Genomic DNA, 18,994 nt, shown 5'->3' on the forward strand with positions numbered 1-18,994 from the left:
TAATTGTGGCCGAAGTGTATACATTAACTTAAGAATCATGGTATAGATGTATATGTGCCATATAATGAGTTGGAATGAATATATATATATATATATATATATATATATATATATATATATATATAATGGAAATAAGTGCACTTCAAAGGAAGATCTTCCAATTCCATGGAGGTCGGTATAGGTTGTATGAGATGTCACAAACTATTAAAAGTTAACATAACAAAGAAAATGATTTTATAAAGGTTTATAAAATTGGCTAAATTTTGAATGGTTTTCAAAATATCAAGTTAAAATATTTTAACTAAACAAACAAAACAAAATCCCGTTTTATGAAAACGTAAATCTCACGTTACCCATAAAAAAACACACACCATCTTTATAATATGTTGACGTGGGTTAGTGCTTAAAACGAACACATTAGTTGTGTTATAGTCGAGGTGATGTGATACTCGTGATTCTCAAGCATTACTTAAGTGGGGGATCATATGTTTTTGCATGGTTGATTTACCATCTAAATTCATGATCATCGACTAATCCAACCATGAATGTTAGATAAGCATGGAAGAGATTAACATGCTATTGACATAAGTCAATAAATCTCGACAGATCAAAGAGTTGCATAAAGACTGAAATTGGCAAAATGTTTGCCTACCTAAATAACTTCTTGATGTGATTACGGCTAATCGTCTTCACATTTTGGAGTGAAATATGGATCCTAGCATTATTTAAATAATTTTAGTTGAATTGGGTAATTATTATTCTAAGGATTATATAAAACAAACTAGAATGAAACTTTATTGAATGATTTCTACAAACAAAAAATCGCCCGCTAAAACTTTACTGCTATAAAACCTCTGAAAGGATAAGCTCAATCTTGTCTAAATTCGTATTTTGAGAATAGTTCTCATGAACGAAAAGAAAGATTATGCATTTGACAAAGCTCTTTCTAAGGTTCCTCCAGCTATTGCATTTTCGATGTTGGAAGGAGTATGTATCAATTTTACTTTGTACATTAACAAATCTAAGCGACATGGAATTCCATTAAGTTGGGAGTTGACTATGGGTTTCATAATCAACTAGCTAACATGAACATATAATCAACTCACTCTGATTTTCATTTAAACGACTTGGAAAGATTTATCATGGGATTGCATGGTATGTTGAGGGCCTTTTGGAATTAACATTGTGAAGCATAGAAACTTAAACTTTAAATGCTCCTATATTTTCTATCATGAAATAAAGGGGAAATAAGTTGAAATTCAGTTGCCTGTGGGTAAAGGGGTAAAAGTTGGTATACCCAACTGCAACCTCAATGCCAAGGACAAAAGGAAGGCTTACTCTAAGACAATTTTTGATAGACTTTTTAATTCCAAAACAATAAGAGGACTAAGAAAGCATATATATCTAGTATATTTGAAAGATCTAAAAAGATACAAGCCAAATAGTATGGCATAGCCAGATATACGAATTCATAATACCACTGGGATATTTATTCAAACCATTGAGTATAGTATTCAAGAAAAGTACTGACATTTGCAAGAATGTGCAATAACTAAAAGGAATCAAGAAACTAAATCATTTATAAGAGACATTGATTAAGGATACCAAGCCCATAATACTATCCTTAGGATCAAAAGACAACCCATTATCCTAAATGCTTTGTCTATGTGTAACTCCTCAAAAATCACAACCAATTTAAACCTTTCAAAACATCCCATTTACTAATAAAAGTGTTTACAAAATCATTGTTTCCAAAACATTATTTAAAATCAGAGTCTCCCAAGATCCAATAAGTAGTAAAACCAAGGATGTGAACGGTCATGCCTTCGCCTCGCCACGATCCTCTGAAGAACCTGAAACCATAAACTAAAACTATAAGCACGAAGCTTAGTGAGTTCCCCCAAAGTACCACCATATAAACATAATAACAAAAAAAACATCACGCACACAGAGCCTTCATCCTGACCAGAACGTCGTACCGGCCTAAAAACTATCTGGAACACTCACAGAGCCTTCAGCATGACTGGAATGCCTCATCAGGCCTACAAACTATCTAGAATGCTCACAGAACCTTCAGCATGACTGGAACACCTCATCGAGCCTACAGACTATCTGGAACGTTATCTGGGCCTTCGACCTGACCGGTATGCCTCTCGGTCCTGCAGTCTATCTGGGACCCCCTTGGGTCTCTTGGCCTTCAGTCTCGACTGGTCTACCTCAACCAATTAACCAACACATATCCATACATACCATAACATAACAACATATCGATATAAACCTTACCGAGTTTGTTGACTGGCAGCATAATGCCACAGGTAAACATATTACCAGTCAACAGACAATCAGGAAAATCAACCGATCACAAAGCATGGTAACGTCCTATATACCAGGATACCGATCTAACAAGTCTCTATAGCATAACAACATATTATCATGTAACAGTATATACCCGGAGACGCGGGCAAAACCGGACATTGCAGGTGTGTATCTTTTGTTCCCCTGTTGACTTTTACGCATGATTATATTGTTATGGTTCTGCATCGGTAAGGATAATGACATTTAAGAATTTTGTGGTCTGTTTGTGATTGAGTTATATGTCATCTGCGTACCTTGGATTTTAGAATGATAGATGAGGACGTCCCCTATAGACCAGGTTACTTTGGATGCAGTAATTATAGCATGCATGTGTGGGGCTCGGTAGTGTCTCGCTAGTTTCTGGAAGGTGTCGGTCGGGGATAGATCAGTTAGATCCCTAGTTGTGGTAAGCTTGGGGTGTTCAGCAGATCGGTCAGTGAAGGATAGGAAGGGTTGGGAATCCTTTTCAAGCACTGAGCCGTAAGGTTCTAGCAGGACCAAAGTGGGGGAGAACCCTTCAAGTATTTAGGGTCGGTAGCATGCTAAACTTAGAAAGCGTTAGTAATCTTCGAGTAGGAAGGGAAAGCAGCCCAAATGGTTATATGGTGGAGAAGTGCAGGAGTTGGGAATTTGGGAAAACTTCCCAACGTCGAGTTCTTGCATTTGGGATTAGTAGACAATTGGTTTGAAAAACCAAGCTGAAGATTTTCTCGTCAGAGTGCGAGTACAGCAAGGATGTATGAATACAAAGTGGTTGTAGCATGTGATGACTGAGGGCTGGTTTTGGAAATCATTTTGTAGGATCACTAGCAGGACTCGGGTGAGTTAGGGTGCCCTCGGAATAGTAGTCAATGGTAGAGACAGCATGGAGGGTGTGGTAGGACTACAGGATAGCCGCAACATTCCCCGACGAGTCAGCAAGGGAAGTGATATAAGACTGCGGGTAAGCCGTAGCATTCATTAGCAGTTTAGTTAGCGGAGTGTGGACGGAGGCCCGTATCTCCTAGTTAGCAAGATAGGGATCATGAAAGGTTAAGTTGTTGAGGTTTAGTATGGAGTTGGACTGCATAGCCCTTGATAGGTGAGGCCACTCCAGGATGCAGTTGGGTGAGACCCGTGGGCGAGGACCGTATGTTAGTAGCAGTATAGGTGAGACCTGGAAGCAGGATTGCTCAGTAGTATGGTTTGGGTGAGACCCGTGGGTAAGGCCCGTACGACAGTAGCTAGGCAGGTGAGAGTAAAGGGGAGGACCGCTCTACGATATAGTCGGGTGAGACCCGTGGGCGAGGCCCGTGAGATTATAGCAGCGCAGGTGGGACCTGGTAGGGACCTTAGAGTCAAGATAGGGGATCGAGGATCCCAAGGCTTGTAGCGCTAGAGTGGCAAGATAGATAGAGCAGTTTAGATAGCTGAAGTTTCTTCGGAAGTCGCTGGGAGCGACTAAGAGATTGTGCTAGTTGTAGTGACCGGTGGATATCTTGTAACCCAATTATCGGTAGAATTTGTGGGGACCAGGGTGGTCTCGGTTCATTCGGAAGGCGGATAATAAACAGCAAGACTTTAAAGCAGGGAAGTGATGATAAAGAAGTATGGTATAAGACAGCTAGTTGACCGAGGAGTGCTACGCCTCTCACAAGAGGGTGGGATAATCTCAGAGGGAAGGGTTTGACCCTGTTGCACAGCTCTCGTTAGGGTCTAACCGTTACAGGGATGAATCTTTTACTCGAAGGATTACTTGATCCATTCGCTAAGTTGGGTGCTCAGCACTAAGTTATAGCAGCAATAAGTATTCAGTGTGTATCGGCAGTAGTGACCAGCACTGGGAGTGGCTGGAGTGATGGATACCGTGAAGGATATGTCCTTCACAGTGGTAGAGGAGGTGGTTAGTTGTGGAACGTTGCCTTGGGAAGGCCAGTAAACACGCAAGGAAAAAGGGGGTGAACCACTAGGATGTCCAACATGAGAACTCGGGGAGTACCGATAGGATTGTCAGCTGAGTAAGTTATGTTCTCAAGATTAACGGGATCAGAGTGCACTTGAGGATTGTTATTTGCAAGGACTAGTGTTAGTCTGAATGACTGTGTAGAAGGTCAATGGTAGTGGTTAGAAGGAGTTAGATTCATCAGCCAGGAAGGTTGAAAGTAGATTGCAGGACAGTTGGCCGTAGCGGACTTCGAGGACGAAGTCTAGTTTAAGTGGGGGAGAGTTGTAACACCCAGAATCAGAAGAACCAAGAAAGGAAAGGAAACCCTAAGTAAAAAGGGGGTCAACTCGTCGAGTCCAAGGAAGAACTCGACGAGTCGGAGCGGGATCCGTGTGCAAGGTTAAGTGACCGACTCGACAAGTCGGAGAGTGGACTCGGTGAGTCTGGTCTGGGTTGAGAAAGCCCTAATTCCGGGACTTGGTACCCTATTTAAGCATTTTATTCTCTTCCCTAGGGTTCATTTACAGCCTCTCTCATCCAGAACCTAAAACCTTAGCTACCCAACTCCATTGTTGAGGTAGTTCTTTCCTTGAGAGTGAATTGAAGCTTGGAGAAGGAGGAAGGACCTTGGTGGTGAAAGAAGAAGCTATAGATCCAGAGTTGGGGTAGCATTTCAGACCATTTAGAGGTAAAAATCTTATACCTTGACTGTTAATCATCTAAATCCCCTTTCTAGCGTAGATTTGGTCACATTTGGACCTTTTGCAAGGTCAAACCGAGTATCAAGCCTTTGAGGATGGATTGGACACAGATCAGGAAACTCTTGAGCTTTAGAAGCTCAAAGTTGTTGGCTTTATCCAGATAAGGTCCCATTTCTTGACCTAGGCATTCATTGTAGCTTGAATTAAGTGTTCTAGCCTCATAACACCTTGCATGCACGTAAAGTTAGCAGCTTTACGTGCAATGCTAGCATAAGGAGTCCAGGTCTATGAGTTGGAGGTGTTGGGATGGACTGGAATCGGCAAAATAGAGATGTCACAAGATGGACTCGACGAGTCAGTTCATGGACTCGATGAGTCAGGCCGCAAACCCAAACCCTTATGTTTATGAGTCGGATCAGTGAGTGGGTTTAGACAAGGACTCAGCCAGTCTGTGTCTATTTTGGACATGAAGATCATGGTACTCGACGAGTTCAAGGAGGAACTCGGCGAGTCCAAGGCAATCTCCTTAGCTTGTGAAGATGGACTCGACGAGTTGAATAACAACTCGGTGAGTCGGTTGAAGATAGTCTTGAATGGTTAGTTGAAGGAGAGCCCGTTGAGTTGTTGCTAGACTCGAAGAGTAGAGTCGAGTTTGTTTTGGTATATTGAGGAGCATGGACTCGACGAGTTGGTAGAACAACTCGGCGAGTCGAGTCAACTGGAAGTTGACTCTAACCGTTGACTTTGACCTTGAGAAGGACCTTGACCAGAGTTGAGTAGGAAGACCCGGGGGTTAGCCCTAGGCACTATTTGCTAGCATCATATTCAGGACCAAGGTCCAATGTCGGGCGGGTGCCCAAGGAATGGTTTGCATGATAGCGTATACTTGTTGTCTGTGTGATACTTGTATGTGCCTAGTAGGGAGGTGTGTGTGGGCGAGGTCCCGTATCTCACTATTAGTAGAGTATGGATGGGGTTCCATATCTCATCAATAGCTAAGCAGGGGTGAGGCCCAAGTTAGGAAGGAAGTGAGTGTGGGCTGGGCCCATACCTCACTACCAGCAGGAGGGTGGATGGGGTTCCATGACTCATCAGTAGCAAGACAGGGGCGGGGCCCAAGGCAGACGAGGCCTTAGTACAGGAATGCAGTAGAGTAGTTATGGTTTATGTGTTATGCGATATGTTATATGTTTGTATATGTTTAGCGAGCGGGGCCCAGAGACAGGCGGGGCCTAAGAGAAATAGATCTGTACACCGAGCGGGGATCGAAGCCAGGCGGGGCCTGTTGTAACGGGTGAGGCCCGAGGTAATGGGCGAGGCCTAGTATTTGCAGTATGCAGTTATGTGTAGGGTATGTGGTAGGTTAGGGAACTCACTAAGATTCGTGCTTAAAGTTTGTAGTTTTGGTTTCAGGTACTTCCGGTAGCGGAGGGAAAAGCTCGGGATGATTGCATGGCACACACCATAGTTAGTCAGCCTGGGATGTTTTACTCTGATAATAAGAACATGTTTTGAATTAACACACTGGTTTTATGTTAAGATTTATGTTATGGATTGACAATTTGGGTCATTTCAAGTTGGTATCAAAGCCTAGGTCCACAACTATCACACCCCAAAACCAGGAACGGCGGAAACGTTCTGGGGCGGAGGACGTCATGTATAATATCAACAACAATGTAAAGTAGTAAACAAGCAACAACATCATCCATTGCATTAATAATATAATTATTATACAAATGTGTTCTGTCAAATTTTGATAAACACTATAGCATAAATCAAAATGAAAGATAAGTCTTGAACAAGCTCCATCTTCCTTTCTCCTTGCATCGATACCTGTCTATGATGACCTGAGGATACAAGTAATTTTGAAAGCGAGTATCAGCTTTGAAGCTGGTGAGATCATAAGTATTTAGTGTCTTAATTTGTAAGTAAGTATTTGTATGTAAGAATTTGTAAGTGTATATGAACTGTAAGTGTTTGAAAAACCCTAGAATCCCGATGATTCCTACTAGTATATGAAGGTGTCTCCTACCGAGACCTAACTGTTTTGAATGTAGTCTTCTACCAAGACCTAACTGTTCTCAATGTTCGTTTCTTATAAGAGTGTGTAATTTTCCCAAGTGTAACTATTATTAACAAAATATAGTTTTTACATTTATAGTTTAAGTGAAAAGATCACTAAATATATGTACAGGGAAAAATTAATGTAGTACTAAAACGTAGCGCTATAAGAACTATTGCTGTACTAATTTCCTTAAACCGGATTTATATTAAGGAATTATGTGATAAATTGCACCATACTATCGATGGATAACAACGACATACAAATGGTCGTAATAACGGAATGACGTTTGGCACCCGCAGACCTGCAGGTCTGGCTGTAGCTAGCAGCAAGGTGTAGGATTGTCAATCCAGTATAGATCTATACGCAAACTCACGCTCTCCCTACAAGAGACTCTGGCTACAACTCGAGTCATGACATTTAAGTCATGCTCCGATTTAAATCACAATAATTATCGTATTCTCGTATATGTACTGTAATGAACTGTTCTAACTGTAATGTACATGCTCTCTACCTAGCAAGTATAGTAATGTAATGAACTGTTGTAACTATAATGTACGTGCTCTCTACCTAGCAAGTATAGTAATGTAATCATCCTAGTATAGTTGTATATGTGATGTGCTGTAATGTTCTAGAAAGTATTGACTCATGAATGAACTGACTCATTGTATGATATCGTGTTCTAGTAATTGTTCTAGTATCTTCCTAAACTACCCATATGGTAGTTTACTAGTAATCTAGCTGGTACATATGGACAAGGATGTATACCCTTGCTACCCAAGGGCATGGGATGAACTGGAAGGACCTTTTATGACTATATATGTACACATGATATATAACTAATATTTAAATGACTTTCAGACGAGTACCCGATATCCCACCAGACCACATCCCAAGCATGAAAAGGAAATAGGGTGGATAGCCTTCCTAAGTCTTTTAAACATTTCTTATATAACTATACATATAGAGGCATGCAATTTATAATATAAAAGCATAAATAAGTTTTGTAAGACATTTGAAACAGAAATATTATTTTAAGAAAAGATCGACTTGATGTCAATCTATAAAACAATTTGAAGGCATAAGTTTGATAAAACAGTTTAAGTATAAGGAAATATTTGTTTGAAACACAGTTGTAAATAAGTTTGAAAGGTAATGTACAGAGTAAGATGTACAGTGTAATAAGGAGTTTAAAACATATAAAATGTTTATAAAAATCATTTGAAGGAAACTGTTTGGTAAAACAGCTAATGAATAGCCAAATCATTTGAATGTTGTATATTAATCACATGTGATTGATGTAATAACTAGCATAATTCTACTTATTAATCACATGTGATTGATATAATAACAAGCATGTTTCTACTTGTATCCCCCCCATAAAACATTTAAAAAAAAGTTTAAAACATTAGTTAAGGGGTATGAAATCACCTACAGTAAGTGACTGGAATTGAACAGACTGTTATCGTACGGAAGGATCGGACAAGTGCTTGGTGTCAAGTGAAGACTTAGACACACACAACGATCCTAATTACATATGAAAACATATGTATATAAATAATTAGTGATTATAACACTAATTATACAAGTAATAACATTTAAGCGCGAGGAAAACACTTTTGGTCAAGTGCTAGGAGGCTAATGGGTTGCAACAAAAGAGTGCAAAGCCCCTAATGGAAGTTTAAGGTCTAATGACCATATTCATTGGAGTTTACGGCCCAGGGGAGTAAACTCCTGGCCGTAAACTCTCAACCAAGGCTCTAAATGGTGCTTAGAATTATCACAACTCTAGTGGGGAATTGTTTCAAGGCTTAAACAAGTGTTTGGGTACCATATGAACTCCTTTGGGGAGTTTACAGCCCAGAGACCACATTCCCTTGTAGTTTACGGCCGTAAACTCCCTTGGGAGGGTTTATATGGTGCTTTCAAGTCACTAAATTAACTAGGAACAAATATAGGCTTTGGTATTTGGCTTTAGAAGAGTTTATGGCACATTTAGCACTATTTTATGGAGTTTACGGCCCTAGAACCTTTTGGGCCGTAAACTCCCTTACTCTTGGAGTTCTAAGTGTTTTAACTAGTCCAAAACTCATTTAGGTACATGCCCAAATTGGTCTCTTGGCTTAAGGAAGGATTTAGGGTGTCATTTGACCCCTTTAAAGGAGTTTACGGCCCAAGAACCACTCTTGGTAGTTAACTCTTCAACACTTGTGCTTTCTTATGTTTTCTAAGTACTAAAAACTTTAGGGTATTTGTTTAAAATAGAGTCCAAGCCTTAGGTGCCCTAAAAACACCATTTGAGCAAGTTACAAGGGAGTTTACGGCCTAAGCTGTTCTTGGGCCGTGAACTCCTAACTTGGGTGTTTCTTGGTTGATTTCTTGTCCCTAACACACTCCTATACAAGTCCAAGGTAGTTACTAATCATGGGGGACAATCTAGGCTTGGTTTCGGGAGTTTACCGCCCAAGAACACCTTGGGGAGTAAACTCCTAAATCGGATGATTTAGCTATGTAATCTATGTTAATAGGCATAAAACAAGCATTAAAACACAACTAGAGAAGTGTACTCATGATTTGGGATAAAAATCCGAAGATCCGTGAGAGAGAAAACGGCTTTTCTCTAGTTGGAATTGTGAATAATGAATGAATTTAGTTCAGAAATCTATTTATAGTCCTGAAATATTTTTGGCAGAAAATATTTTTATTCCTGGAACGAACTCTAATGTCCTAGAGTCTTGGAATAACAGTGTTGCACAAAACCCTAGTGCATCCACTCTCCTAATATCTTCTTAAGTGTAAAATCCTGAAAACTGCCAAACTTATACTCGAAATCTGAGTTTACATTGTAACTGCTCTACTTATATTGGCTTGATATGGTTTGTTCAGAATGGAAATTTCGGGTTGTCACAACAACCCAACGAGGAACAGGAGATGAGGCGGGCCCCACCAATTCTAAGCCAATCAAGACCAAATTCTTATATGACTCAAGCATATACGCTCAACCATTATAGTTGAATTCTAACAATTCTAGACGAAATATAGTTTTAATATCATAATAACTATTTTATGTGAACCCGGTACTTTGTATCTGTACCCTTTTTTGTAATAAAAACCCGGTACTTTGTATATGTACCCCTTTTTGTATAAAACCCGGTACTTTGTATCTGTACCCCTTTTTGTATAAAAACCCAGTACTTTGTATATGTACCGCTTTTTGTATAAAAACCCGGTACTTTGTATTTGTACCCCTTTTTGTATAAAACCCGGTACTTTGTATTTGTACCCTTTTTGTATAAAAACCCGATACTTTGTATCTGTATCCCTTTTTGTATGGAAACCCGGTACTTTGTATCTGTACCCCTTTTTATGAAAACCCGGTACTTTGGAATGTACCCCCTTATATGAAAACCCGGTACTTTGGAATGTACCCCATTCATGTGAAAACCTTATATAATGTAAATGATCATAAACTATACCTATTATAGTTTATCAAAATGTTTGAAATGTATATGCAACCAAACTAGACTCATTATAGTTTAGTATGTTTATTTGTGGTGTACAAGAACTCTTTCTATGTAAGTCAAAAGTATAGTACAATATAGCTATGTTTATCTTGCTTTGTTTTGTACTAATGGTTATGATGGAAGATTCTCATAAATTCAGTAAGTAATTTCCTATTATATAAATATACCACTACAAGAAATACATGTAATATATGAAGTTATCAAAGATTTAACACTTTGCTCAACATGTTACAAAGTGTTTTGAAAGTTAGAAGCTGTTAACTAACTTTTAACCTTTCTGCACTGTTTTGGAAAAATCATAGAAAAATCATACGGAGTCAAAAACTAGATCCGTAAATTCTGAGAGTTCCTAAATTGTGTCTAGTTTACTCATAATTTTTATCATGATTTTTGGAAGCCTTTAACTTGTGTTAAAATTCTCATATTCACAGACTGGTCCGGATTTGTGCTTGAAAATACAGACTGTTTTGTAAAAATCACCATAAATTGTAGAAAAATCGTGTGGAGATGTGCAAGTAGTCATTTTAAAGCTAAGAAGTGGAACTACTTGCACCTAAAACAGTTTTGAAAACTAAAATGTTTAAGTTGTCCAAAACAGTCCGTGAATGGAGTTGAACTTTTCTGATGAAGGCTGTTAGAAAAGTTTAGTTATGTTCTTGGTGCTTTAACTTGTATTCCCCCCTAAAAACTTGAGAAAACCTGAAAATGTAGGGGTATGAACTCACCTTGAGTGATTTCAGAAGATGGATGATGGAGAAAAGAAGTGTTCAACTCAAGAACACTTGGAAGATGCTTGAAGATTCGAAGATCTAACACAATTATTATGGAGTTTGTGTAAGATATCCATGATTTGAGTAGAAAGAAGTGAAATAATCATAAGGAGAATGGATTTTGCTTACCAAATGTGGAGGAAAAACCCAAGATCAGCCCTTGAATCTTGAATTCTAGAGAGAGGAAGTGAGAGAGAAAAGAGTTTGATCTTTTTGGTGAAAGGAGAGAAAATGAGAGAAGTGAGGAGAGGATGAATGTCCAGCTCTAAGAACGTGGGAATAACTTGTGAGAGAGGTAAAAAGGACAAGGAAGTGACAAGGTATGGCGGGGAGGAGTGTGGATTAGTCATGGAGTAGGTATGGTAGTTGCTTGTGTCATAAAATACAGGAAAGTCAACACTCCACCTCTTGTACTTCACCCACTCTTTTGGATAAGGTTTTATCCTTAAAAACGTGATAATTTAATAATTATGGGTCCTTATATGTTAAAATAAAGTTTTGGGTGAAAATCCCGTGTTAAAACAATTAAAAACGGGCCTAAAACGCAAAATTAGATGAAAACCGGGAGAAAAGAAGTTTCCCAGCGAGACCTCTCGGTCCTGGCCGAGGTTCAGTCCTCCTGATGCTAGGCGCGAAGCGAAGGAAGCGAAAACAGCAAGAAGCGAAGGCTCGGTCCGAAGGGTCAGAACCGAAATGGACCGAAGCTTCGGGTTCGGGTGTGTAGGCGAGGTTCGGGCCCGAGAGGACCTTTCGGGTTCGGTTCAGTAGCCTTCGGCTCAGAAGGGTTCGGTCCCTTAAGAGGACTTTCGGCCCCTAAGAGGGGTTTCGGGTCCTTAAGAGGGGTTTCGGGTCCTTAAGCCCTTTTTGTCCGTTTTTGCCCCGTTTTAAGCCGTTTTCGACCCGGTCAAGGATCGGAATGACCCGAATGACTTCAAAAGGTTACGGAAACTTTTGAGAGAGATTTGGGAGAGATTTCACATACTTGGAGAGATTTCTCATACAAAGAGAGATTTGGGAGAGATTTCACATACTTGGAGAGATTTGTCATACAAAGAGATATTTAGGAGAGATTTCACATTCTTGGAGAGATTTGGGAGATATTTGACATTCTTGGAGAGATTTCACATAAAAAGAGATATTTGGGAGAGATTTCACATTCTTGGAGAGATTTGGGAGAGATTTGACATTCTTGGAGAGATTTCACATACAAAGAGATATTTGGGAGAGATTTCACATTCTTGGAGAGATTTGGGAGAGATTTGACATTCTTGGAGAGATTTCACATATAAAGAGAGATTTGGGAGAGATTTCACATGCTTGGAGAGATTTGGGAGAGATTCTCGATTAAAGTGAGATAGAGTGAAAACGACTGAGAGACGTTTCGTTTGTGACCATTTTGAGTGTCCGGCTTTCGCAGTGCAAGGTCCGTAAACCCCGTTAAGCCTTGTTTAAGGATCTTACATACTCCCGATGAGTATGCATCATTGTTTTATCGGTTTGGCTCGCCACGTACCACAGTTTTAGGTTAATGAGATCTAGATGTACCCACTTTTCGATTTATGATCTCTCGTTAAAATAGCGAGTTATTTAGTAAATACATAACGTAAGCCCTAGTACACAAGGGTTAGTTGAGTTGACCGGTTTGACTTGTTGACTTTATTTGACTTTGAATTAACCAGAATTTGACGGTTGTCACACAGCGGTAGAGGTTCCTTCATCTATCGACTCTTGAATCTCTTCAAGCTGGATTTGCCTCCTACTGTCTCCTTGGCTTATGAGTTCTCACTCTCGGAAAACTCCTCTCCTCGCAACGAAGACAACATTGTCCTTCGGTCTATATAAGAGATATCCAAAGGATTTATGCGGGTAGCCGATGAAGATACATCGCTCACTACAAGGTTCGAGCTTGTCGTGAGTATCTCGTCTTACGAAAGCCTCGCAGCCCCAAACCTTGATATGTGCCAACGAGGGAGCTTTCCCTGTCCACATCTCGTGAGGTGTTTTGGCAACCTTCTTAGTAGGGACTCAGTTAAGGATATGGGCGGCAGTCTCTAGGGCATACCCCCAAAAAGAGATAGGTAGTGAAACACGACTCATCATAGAGCGAACCATGTCTAACAGGGTTCGATTACGCCTTTCCGCCACACCATTCATTTGTGGTGTCCTAGGTGGCGTCAATTGTGAAACTATTCCACACTCCTTGAGATAATCGTGGAATTCAAGACTTAGGTACTCTCCTCCTCGATCGGATCAAAGCATCTTGATTTTCATGCCCAATTGATTCTCCACTTCATTCTTGAACTCTTTGAACTTTTCAAAAGTTTCTGACTTTTGCTTGATTAAGTAGATATACCCATATCTACTATAGTCATCGGTAAAAGTCACATAGAAGCGGTTCCCATCCTTCGTGGTTGATCTAAACGGTCCACATACATCGGTATGTATTAGGTCAAATAGACCCTCACCCCTTTCACATGTACTTGTGAAGGGTGACTTAGTCATCTTTCCAAGTAAACAAGATTCACATGTGTCATCTTCCCTAAGGTCGAATGACTCCAACACTCCATCCTTTTGGAGTTGGGCTATGCGTTTCTTGTTGACATGTCCAAGACGACAATGCCACAAGGATTCTCTATCCATACTATTGGAAGAATCCATGCATAAAACATCATTTCCTAAGTTATCTACAATCATAACGGTTTCATAAATTCCATTACATGGTATAGCTTCAAAATAAAAGACACCATTTAGATAAGCCAAAATAGAACCATTCTCATTATTAAAAGAAAATCTAAAACCTTGTCTAAACAAACCATGAAATGAAATGATGTTTCTAGCCATTTTTGGTGAATAGCAACAATTGTTCAAATCTAAAGTTAAACCATTCCTAAGCACTAAAGAATACACTCCAATCTTGGTCACAGGCGACGATCTTCTGTTCCCCATTATTAGATTTATTCTTCCATGCTCCAGTCTCTATTTCTTCTTAGTCCCTGCACATTAGAACAAATGTGGTAACCACAACCGGTATCAAGAACCCAAGAAATAGCATGAGATGAATCATTAGATTTAATTGTATAAATACCTGCGAAAGACGGCTTGATCTTTCCTTCCTTGATGGCTTGCATGTACTCTGGGCAGCTTCTCTTCCAATGTCCTATCTTGTGGCAGTGGTGACACTCTGCCTCCTTTGGATTAGGGCAGGGTTTAGCAGGATCAACTTTGGTCCCACTAGAAGAGGAACCATCTCGGGGCTTAACCTTGCAATGGTTCTTAGACGAAGCCTTCCTCTTCTTTCTCCTTCCTTGTCCAATAGCCAAGACAGGAGCAGCGGGTGGATTGGGAGTTGTTGCAACAGACTTGTCCTTGAAGTTGCTCTCAGCGACCCTCAAGAGACCTTGGAGCTTGCTTAGGGTGACCTTTTCCTTGTTCATGTGGTAGGTCATCCTAAATTGATTGTAACTTGGAGGCAAAGAGTGAAGTACCATGTCGATCGCCAAGTCTTCCCCAAAGTCAACATTCAACTTGCGAAGACGGTCGACATACCTTTGCATCTTTTGCAGGTGCACGGTAAGAGACTCTTCATGACCCATCTTAGCGGAAATCATGTTAGTGAAAATCTCATAACGATCTTGTCTCGCGTTTTGGTGGTATCTCTCCAACAAGTCTTGGTGCATCTCGTACGGGTACATGTCCTCATAGGACTTTTGGAATTCGGAGTTCATAGTGGCTATCATGATGCAATCTACCTTCGTTGCATCTCGCTCGTGAGTTTCAAAAGCGGTTATTTCCGCCGGAGTAGCGATTTTAGGGTTGATTTTCTCGAGCTTCTCATCGAGGACATACTCCTTGTCCTTATAGCGAGCAATAGTGTGAATGTATCTTATCCATTCGCTAAAGTTCGTCCCATCGAAAGTGACCTTTTGACAAAGGATCATCAATGTGAAAGAACTAGCAGCAACGTTGTTTGCGTTCGACATCTACAAATAGAAAGGACAAAGATAGATTAGAATATGAATCCCTAATTATCACCCAATAAGAAAAATTACGGCTAGGATCCAACAACAATATTTACATATTAGAAAAGGGATGCCGTAATCTAACATGCAAATAATATGAAGGTAAGTGAATGACGATTCACTAATTCTCCACCATAAAAACATAACTTTAAGTCCTAAATGTATTGAGAATTCCTAGGTTTGGATGAGATTCATTGAAACTTTTCAATGGCATGTTTAAATCTCGATATGCCCCTCTTGTTTGTGACTGGGATACCGAGGATCACAAAGCGGGTGTGAATTACCATGCAAATTCACATGGTGCCTTCATTGTAACGATCACATATTCAATGTGCCGGTAAACCACACACGCTCCATCGAACTATGATAAACAATGAATCACCCTTTGCCATCTTTGCTTAGAACCAATTAGTGTGCCGGTCAACCACACACGCTCCACTAACTCCTTAGCAAGGGTGCAAAGTGTAATTTCATGGGATTGCATCAATTCACTTTTCCTAAAGTAACTAAGATTGGGAAATTTTTTAAAAAAATGTAGTTACTTTGTATTTCATATTATAGTTTTAATGAGAGGATGAGGTTGCCCTATCCTACCCGTTCGGCTAACGACCCTCCACCGATCAAGCAAACGGTAGGTGTGAGTGTACATCCATTAAGCGCCATTTTATAGGCAGCAACCTTATACCCACCTTATAGATCGGCTTCGTGAATGAGGCCTACTAACGGTAAGACTAGCATTTTAGTTATATATATATATATATATATATATATATATATATATATATATATATATATATATATATATATATTAATCTTGTAATATTATATTAGTATAGGGTTGGATTTTAAACTTGTAAAATTCTAGGGTTTGAAATTTAAATTGTCTAAATTAAACTTTTAATCACAAAACATAAATTTCAAAACTTAAGGGCAAGTTTTAAACATTTAAAACATAGAGGATCAAATAACAAATAATCTTAATTAACAATTAATTCCATAATTATCCATATTTGATTTATTTAATGATTTCTTGCAAGATAATTACCAATTTAATCAAAATAATTAATTAATTATCACATAAGGAAATTAAATCTTTTATTAATTGATAAATATCTTTAATTAGATCAAGATTATAGTCATATATATCAAAAAATCGGATTAGGGTTGATCTAATATGATAAAGGCAAGTTTCCATAAGATAAATATCAAAAATCCCGATTTTAGCTCTTCCTGACGCTTAGACTCGTCGAGTTCCCAACTGGACTCGTCGAGTCCACCATGGGACTCGTCGAGTTCATGACACAGAAACACAAAATTCGAATTTTGCAAGCAAGAAACAAACAATCAAGCATCAATTTAATAGAAACCAATCTAGGCTCTGATACCACTGATGGGTTTTGGCCATATGAACATTCCTATGTGCACATGCAAACCCTAATGCTTGGATCTAGGTTTCTCTAATTAAACATGCATTGAATCCAAGACTTCTAATGGCTAATAGAGTATAAGAACAATACAAAATCAGAGTTAGAAGCTTACCTTGAAACACTTGTTTGATCTTCTTGTTCTTGGAGCTTTAGAGTCACAAATGTCACTCCTCTAATGGCTTACAAACACCAACTAGCAAGAGGATGATTTGAGAGAGAGGAGAGGGAAGAAATTGGCCAGGGTTTCTTTTCTTTAGCAGAGGTGCCGATTTCCCTTGCCCTAAGGGTCTATTTATACTTGTAGGCTCCTAGGGTTTCACCCTTAAACCCTGATTGGATAACTCTTACTCAAAGCAATCCAAATCCTTTCCCAAGATAAGACCTTGGACGATTTGTGGCTTATCCCAAGCCCTTGAAATCGTCCAACCCTATCTAAGAAGGATTTACAGCCCAAAGTGTAACTATCAAACAATTGACAGTTTATACCCTCTTATTTAATTAATCTCTTTAAGTCACCAAATTAATTCTAATTAATTTTATGACTTATATTAATCAAATAACAATATTATTATTCCTTATATTATTCTCATAATATATTAATAATATTTATTCTCTCATAATAAATCATCCTGTCAAGTTGCTATGGTGAAGGCAACCCAAAAGGACCATGCACAATCGGGTCAAATACTTGCCTAATATAGTTGCAGCCTTAGACACTATTCCAACACCTTCTCCATGGAGGAGATACTATTCATTATATAGGGGACAATTAGGTCAGGCCTTGGGCAAGCCCAATTTAGGCCCAACTAGCAAAGAGCTGGGCGAGGCCGCCCGAAGGTGCCGGGCGAGGCTAGCGGGAGCGCCCCAGGCAGGGCTGGTGGACACGCACTAGGAGAGGATGGCAAGGGAGTGCCTGGTTGAGCCGGCAGGAGAGTCCCCAGCAAGGCTCGCAAGGGAACGCCAGGCAGGGCTGGCAGGAGCGTCCCCAACAAGGCTGGCAAGGGAGCGCCAGGCGAGGCTTGCGCGCCAGAGCTGTCTAGGCCATGCTAGTGGACCATATATCATCAAGTCCCCTCCAGTCTGGTGTTATTGGTACGCGGCCAATGACATCGGACTGGAACTAGTCATATAAACCAACAGGAGAGTCCCCAGCGAGGCTGGCGGGAGCATGCCAGGCTAGGCTGGCACGCTAGAGCAGTCTGGGCCATGCTAATGGACCATATATCATCAAGTCCCCCCAGTCTGGTGTTATTGTTACGCGGCCAATGACATCGGACTGGAACTAGTCATACAAACCAACAGGAGATTCCCCACCGAGGCTGGCAAGGGAGTCCCCGACAAGGTTGGCAGGAGAACGCCAGGCAAGGCTGGCGGGAGCGCGCCAGGCTAGGCTGGCACGCTAGAGCAGTCTGGGCCATGCTAATGGACCATATATCATCAAGTCCCCCCGGTCTGGTGTTATTGGTACGCGGCCAATGACATCGGACTAGAACTAGTCAAATAAACTGTGCGTCGTCAAGTCCCCTAGTCTGATGCGATTGGGTTGCTGACAATCGGATCGGACTAGATAAAGCACCAAAGCATTTAAATAATAAAGAGAAATGATCGAACCTCGCCTACGAAAGCCGTGGGGTTGTGCGATAAGCCAAACACTGCTTGAGCTGACTTGATACTCCTTCATTGAGAGGAGTGTGAGCCGGTCGATGAGATGCAACGTAACTGTTGCTGCGATCATGAGGACCGAGGCTGCTAAAGAGTGTTACGCGACACTGATGTCGGTGGAATGTCGGACCGGGGTAGCTAAGAAGCGTAAGCTTGCCATTCAGTCCCTAAGACTGTTATCCGACGTGATTGTTGTGGTAACCATGTGAGATGGGATATCACCAGTAACCATCTACATAGTCTGCATTGCGGCGTACCAACCCTATTCCCCCCCTTTTAGAGGAGGCGAGGAATAGATTCCGGGTGGCTAGGTTGCTAGCGAGGGTCACGTAGTAAGACTATTGTCGATAGCCACACAACAAAATTGTTTGAGGGATAGGAAGTGAGGCTATAGGGTGGGGTTGCATAGCAAGACCATTTCCGAAAGCCAGGAAATAGAGATGCCGTGGGGTGCGCGATGAGGCTACAGGTAGGGCTGCACAGCGAGACCATTTCCGAGAGCCAGTGAACAAGGATGTTGTGGGGTACGCGACTAGGCTATAGGTAGGGT

The sequence above is a fragment of the Lactuca sativa genome, chromosome 8 (assembly GCF_002870075.4).
Source record: "Lactuca sativa cultivar Salinas chromosome 8, Lsat_Salinas_v11, whole genome shotgun sequence".
NCBI lineage: Eukaryota > Viridiplantae > Streptophyta > Magnoliopsida > Asterales > Asteraceae > Lactuca > Lactuca sativa.